General features: G+C 45.9%; 1 protein-coding gene across 1 annotated transcript in view; it reads left to right on the top strand.

The window, feature by feature from the left end:
* The window catches only part of LOC119417383 (potassium voltage-gated channel subfamily D member 1), a 48,240-nt gene that overhangs the window by 7,260 nt on the left and 34,369 nt on the right, over nt 1–6,611 (top strand). The gene's annotated exons all lie outside the window — the stretch shown is intronic.

Here is a 6,611-nt window from a genome sequence, read left to right as displayed (position 1 = left end):
AGGTCACAAAGGTGCAGGACTTCAAGGACTCAGGGTCCACTGTCCAGGAACATGGGGAGTGTGGTGAAGAGGAGAAGAAGAGAGTTCAGGCAGGATGGAGTGATGGAGAAAAGTTTCAGCAAAGGTCAAAGGAAAAGTTTACAAGACAGTGGTGAGACCAGCTATGTTGTATGGTCTGGAGACAGAGACATGGACAAAAAGACAGGAGACTAGACGTGTCAGAAGTGAAGATGTTCAGGTTCTCCTTAGGAGTGACAAGGATGAAGAAGATCAGGAATGAGATGATCAGAGGTACAGCACAGGTTGAACAACTGGGAGATAAAGTTAGTGTGGACACACTGAGATGGTTTGGACATGTCCATAGGAGGGACAGTGGTTTGGACATGTCCATAGGAGGGACAGTGGTTTGGACATGTCCAGAGGAGGGACAGTAGTTTGGACATGTCCAGAGGAGGGACAGTGGGTATATTGATAGAAGGATATTAGAAATGCAGCTGCAGGAAAAAGACAAAGAGGAGACATATGGATGCAGTTAGAGAGGACAAGGAGGTAGTTGGAGTGAGGACAGAGTGAGATGGAGGAGGACTCGCTGTGGAGACCCTGAAGAGGGAAAAGCAGAAAGAAGAAGTTCTCTGGGGAATTCCTCATTCAACAGTGTATCAAAATAAGATCTCCATCTGTCCAAGATCTCTTTATCATCAGTCAGTATTTTACCAGCTTTAATTATGTTCACTGACTGTTCATCTACTTCTTTGATTTGATCACTCACTCACTGTCTGAAAGTTTTTAACGTGTCACCTTGGTCGAAGCAGACGGCCACTCATCCTGAGCCAGGTTCTGTTGGAGGTTTGTTTGTTTGTTATTGTTTATTTGTTTGTTTACTTCTTTTTTGTTTTTCTGACAGAATTAAAAGGAACCCGTCCAAAAGTCCAGTTTGACCGGAGAACATCTTTCTAACCCAAACGTTGTGAATCAGAACCAGGATTTTGTCAGGCTGTCAGAGTACTGGACTGTCTCAGGAGACAAGGAGGAGGGTTTCTGTGGACAGATCGATGGCAGGAGGAGACGCTCGCTGTCTCTGGAAGCTCATCAATAATTCAGAGCGGGAGGACGATGGATCAGAACACTGGAGCGGTCCGGAACCAGAACAGAGGACAAATGAACTGAGCTCAGGTTCTGGGTCTAAATACAGACGAACAGGAGGTCTAAGGAGTCCTGAGAGTCCTCTGAGGGGGGACCAGAATCAGACGACAGGTGTTTGGACAGAACCGTCTCCTGGACGTAAAGTCATCCTCAATCTGGGTCAGACCAGAACTTCAGCAGAACTCATGTTCTGTTTTCTTCCACAAATCAAAGAATAAAAATAATTTTGTGGATAATGTTCAGAACTTTCTGATGTGATGACGCTTCAGAACCGGACCCCAGTATCTAAGTGTTCCTGTTTTTAGTTTTCTACATTCGTCTTAGAATCTAGCTGTTTTTTTAAGTTACCTTTTTCTTTTAGCCATTCTATTTGTTATTAAAATAAACAAAAACAAAAACTGTAGTATGACTTTTTATAACTGTTTATTGTTGTTGCTGTTGTCCATTGTTTCATCTTTCTTTGTTAAATCAGGTCTCTCTTGTAAATGAGTCCTGGAGGCTCAGTGGGATTTACCTGTAGAAATAAAGGTTGAAGGAAAGTGGTTTTGATCCAAAGGCCTTTCATGTGGTTAATGAACCCAGTTACAAATGAGTTCTGATTTAATTTTATTGAGATAAAATCAAACAGATCTGGGTCCTCTGACAGGTCCAGAACTTCCTGTCATGCTGTCTGTGCTCTAACAGAACCGGGTCGACAGAACTTCCTGTCACAGGATTAAACTCATCTCGTCCACAAACATCTGTCCTCCTGACGATTCTTCTCTAATATCTTCAGGTTCTGCTGCGGCGCCTCCAGACACCCAAACTAATAAACGCTGCTGCAGAACCGGTTCTGATGGCTTAGTTTTGGATATTAAAAACTCTGCTCACGGTATGTTTCCGGGCCAGGACGCGCCAGACAGAATCTCATCAGTCATCTGTTTCTGAGACCCAGCAGGCTCTAGGGCCCTGCAGAACTTCAGACATGGTTTGTCTGTAAAGTTCTGTGGAGGTGGGCCCGTTAGCCCCATTATTCTGTTAACCCCATTCGTCCATTAGCTCATTAGCCCATTAGCCTGAGGCCCATTAGCCCCATTATCCCCTTAACTCATTAGCTTGTTAGCCCATTAGCCCCATTACCCTGTTAGCCCCATTATCCCCTTAGCCTCATTAGTCCATTAGCTCATTATACCATTAGCCTGAGGCCCATTAGCCCCATTATCCCCTTAGCCCCATTAGACCATTAGCTCATTAGTCCATTAGCTTGTTAGTCCATTAGCCCAATTATCCCTATTATCCCCTTAGCCCCATTGGCTCATTAGCCTGAGACTTGTTAGCACCTTTATCCCTTTAGCCCCATTAGTGCATTAGTTTGTTAGTCCATTAGCCCATTAGCTCATTAGCCCCATTATCCCATTAGCCCCATGATCTCCTTAACCCCATTAGTCCATTAGCTCGTTAACCCATTAGCCTGAGGCCCATTAGCCCCATTATCCCCTTAGCCCCAATAGCTCATTAGCTCGTTAGCCTGAGGTCCATTAGCCCCATTATCCACTTAGCCCCATTAGCCCCATTATCCCATTAGTGCCATTATCCCGTTAGCCCATTAGCCCATTATCCCGTTAGCCCATTAGCCTGTTAGCTCATTAGCCCATTAGCCTGTTAGGTCGTTAGCTCATTAGCTCATTAGCCCATTAGCCTGAGGCCTGTTAGTCCCATTATCCCCTTAGCCCCATTAGCACATTAGTTCAGTAGCCCATTAGCGTATTAGCCCCTTAGCTCATTAGCCCATTAGCCCCATTATCCTGTTAGCCCCATTATCCCATTAGTGCCATTATCCCATTATCCCATTAGTTCATTATCCTGTTAGCTCATTAGCCCATTAGCCTGTTAGATCATTAGCTCATTAGCTCATTAGACCATTAGCCTGAGGCCTGTTAGCCCCATTATCCCCTTAGCCCCATTAGCGCATTAGTTCATTAGCCCATTAGCTCATTAGCCCATTAGCCTCATTAGCCCATTAGCACCATTATCCCGTTAACCCATTAGCCTGTTAGCTCATTAACTTGTTAGTCCATTAGCCTGTTAGCTCATTAGCCCATTAGCCCATTAGCCTGAGGCCAACACTCTGCTCCATCCTCACAGAACCGACTGAAGAACTGAACAACAGCCATGTGATCATCAGAACCACCCCATTCTCCAAGGACAGTTCTGATGGGTCTGTTGGAGGAGAAGTGGGTGGTGGACCCAGGTCAACATGGACACCCTGACCAGTCTGTAGATACTCAGAACCAAACACAACAACCTGAGACCTTCTGTGTGTTCTGAAAAATTTCTGTCAGAACCAGCAGGAATTTTTTGAGTTGGGCCAGCCTTCAGTTCCTCCATGACCTGGTTTTCTGGTTCTCAGGTCTCCTTTTTAGATCAGGTTTGGTTTGGACCAGGACCATCCCACAGAACTGCAGCTGTAGAGAAGTTCTGACCTGCCTGTCAGACCGTAGTGGTTCTTCAGTCTTGTCTTTGGTTCTGTCTGGATAACAGGTACTATCTTCTGAGGGGTCAGGATCTCATAACCAGAATTTCAGAGACACAATGTCTGACAGGAGACGCATCCATCGTCTTTCCCCGCTTCTTCCAGTCCAGGTGTCCATGTCCAGCAGAGAGGTGGGGACCACATGGACAGGTCTCCAGTCCATCACAGGGACACCTAGACAGGTTTCCAGTCTATCACAGGGACACACACACACAAGTCTCCAGTCCATCACAGGGACACCTGGACATGTCTCCAGTCCATCACAGGGGCACCTGGACAGGTCTCCAGTCCATCACAGCGACACCTGGACAGGCCTCAGTTCATCACAGGGACACCTGGACAGGTCTCAGTCCATCACAGAGACATCTAGGGACAATTTAGAGTTACCAGTCAGTCTAACATGCATGTTTTTTGTCTGTGGGAGGAAACCAGAGTATATAGAGAAAACCCACACAGCACAGTAAGAACATGCAAACTCTACCCAGAAAGGTCCCTGGCCGGGATTTGAACTGGCAACCTTCTTGCTGAGAGGCAACAGCTCTACGCACTAATCCACCATGCCACCACATTTAGGAGATCTCAGAACATTTAAAGACTGAACCCAAACAACAAATGAAGACAAGAAGCTGAGGCGCTGATGACCAAAGGAGAAGGTTTGATGTTTAGAGGATTGGAGGTCTATATCCAGTCTAGTGGTCCTGTCTTATGTCCTTTAATCCACCCACATATGTCTCTGGGACATCTGAGGAGTTTTTGTCTCACAAAGCCTGAAAAAAAAAAAAAAAAACTTCTTTCATCTCATATAGCAGACCAAGATGAACCTGGGGGGCAGTTCAGATCCCAGGAGCTGATCCAGTCCAGATCCAATCCCAAGGCCCAACCCAGTGAAGTCTCATCTCCAGGATCTGAGTCCAGGACCTGATCCAGTGGGTCCAGTCCCCCTCCCTGCGTCAGCAGAAGCAGCACTCTGACCCCCGTCTATAATTTAACTCTCATGCATCATCGATGAGACACAGAGCTCAGATCCAAACTAGACCCAAAGTTCTGAAGGTACTGGCTGAGAGAACTCCACCCCTCTGGGAGGGACTGGTGCCGACACCAAACACATCCTGAGAGACCAGACACAGAAGCCAGAACCAACTGGATCTGACCAGAGACCATCAGATCTGTTCGTCTGAACGTGTTTATTTACATCCGATCTGTTTACATACATTTAAAAACAATCACTGCCAATTAAACAAAACAAACACAAAAACAAAAACATAAACAAAAACAAAAGCAAATACATACAAACACAAATAAAAACAAAACAAAAACAAACACAAATACAAACAAAGCAAACAACAACACAAACTAAACAAAACACACAAAAACACAAACAAAACAAATACAAAACACAAACAAAAGCAAACAAACAAAATCAAACACAAAACAAACAAAAACACACAAAAAAAAAAAAAGAAAAACACAAACAATAACAAACCGTTAACATGTTAAGACATAAAATAAAACCATTGAAATGAAAAACATTTTTACGTGTCTGGTGACTGGTGATTTTAATCAGGTAAACCTGAAAGACACTCTGCCAAGATTTTATCAGCATGTGGCCATTACAACACAAGGAAATAACACATCGACCATGTTTACCCCAACATACGAGACACATACAAAGCCGTAACCCGGCCCACCTTGGCCGCTCTGAACACATCTCATCTTTATGTCCCCTGTCTACCTACCCCCCTGAGACGTTCCAGACCCACACAGAGGACCATCACTGCGTAGCCCAGCAACAGTGACTCTGCACTGCAGGATTGTTTTGCACGCACAACTAGCACAGCTTCGGGGGGGGGGACTTGACCTGGAGGAATACACATATGCTGTCCTCAGATACATCAGCAAGTGTGTTGATGATGTCACCACCACCAGGAATGTGAAGAGCTACCCAAACCAGAAGCCCTGGCTGAACGCAGAGGTCCGTCCCCTGCTGAAAGCCAGGGACACTGCCTTCAGGTCTGGTGACTCACAGGAACTGAGGAGGTCAAGGAAAGAGCTGGCTGCTCGTATAAAGAGGGCCAAAGCAATATATGCACAGAAGATCCAGGGACATTTCTCCTCACAGGACCCACAGAGCGTGTGGAGAGGCATTTAGTCCATCACAGACTATAAAAGCAGGGGTTCACAATAACCTAGAGACCCATTACTGCCTGATGCTCAACAGGTTCTATGCATGCTTTGAAGATCCGAACAGACCGCCTAGCACCAGACTCACCTCACCATCTGAAGATGAGTTTCTCAGCGTGACCTCAGCAGAAGTAAAGAGGACCTTCAGGAGGATTAATCCTCACAAAGCAACTGGCCCAGACAACATCTCGAGAAGATGCTGAAAGGCTGTGCCAATCAGCTCTGCAAGGTGCTGGCCGATATCTCTAACTCCTCCCTCACCTGGCAACAGTTACCACCTGCCTGAAGAGCGACACCATAATCCCAATTAATAAGAGCTCTACGGTGACTGGTCTGAATGACTATCGGTCAGTGGCCCTCACCCCGGTAGTCGTTAAATGCTTCAAAAAACTGGTCATGACTCACATCAAAACAACCATCAACATCAGCGAGGACCCTCACCAGTACACATACCGCAAGAATAGATCAACAGAAGACACCATCTCCTCTGTGGTCCACACTGCTCTCACCCACCTGGAGCAGAAAGACTCCTGCGTCCATATTTTCTTTGTGGACTTCACATCCGCCTTCAACACCATGATCCCCCAAACTCTGATGGACAAAATATTCACACTAGGACTAAGCCCCTCCATTTGCAACTGGGTCTTAGACTTCTTAACAAACAGACCACAGTCAGTGAGGATCCACAACTTCTCCTCCACCAAAACCCTCAGAATTGGCTCCCCTCAGGGATGTGTGTTGAGCCCACTCCTGTTCACTCTGCTCATGTACAAAC

The sequence above is a fragment of the Nematolebias whitei genome, chromosome 11 (assembly GCF_014905685.2).
Source record: "Nematolebias whitei isolate Nwh7 chromosome 11, NemWhi1, whole genome shotgun sequence".
Classification (NCBI taxonomy): domain Eukaryota; kingdom Metazoa; phylum Chordata; class Actinopteri; order Cyprinodontiformes; family Rivulidae; genus Nematolebias; species Nematolebias whitei.
The sequence above is the reverse complement of the archived record's forward strand: the minus strand, read 5'-3'. Positions and strand labels throughout refer to the sequence as shown.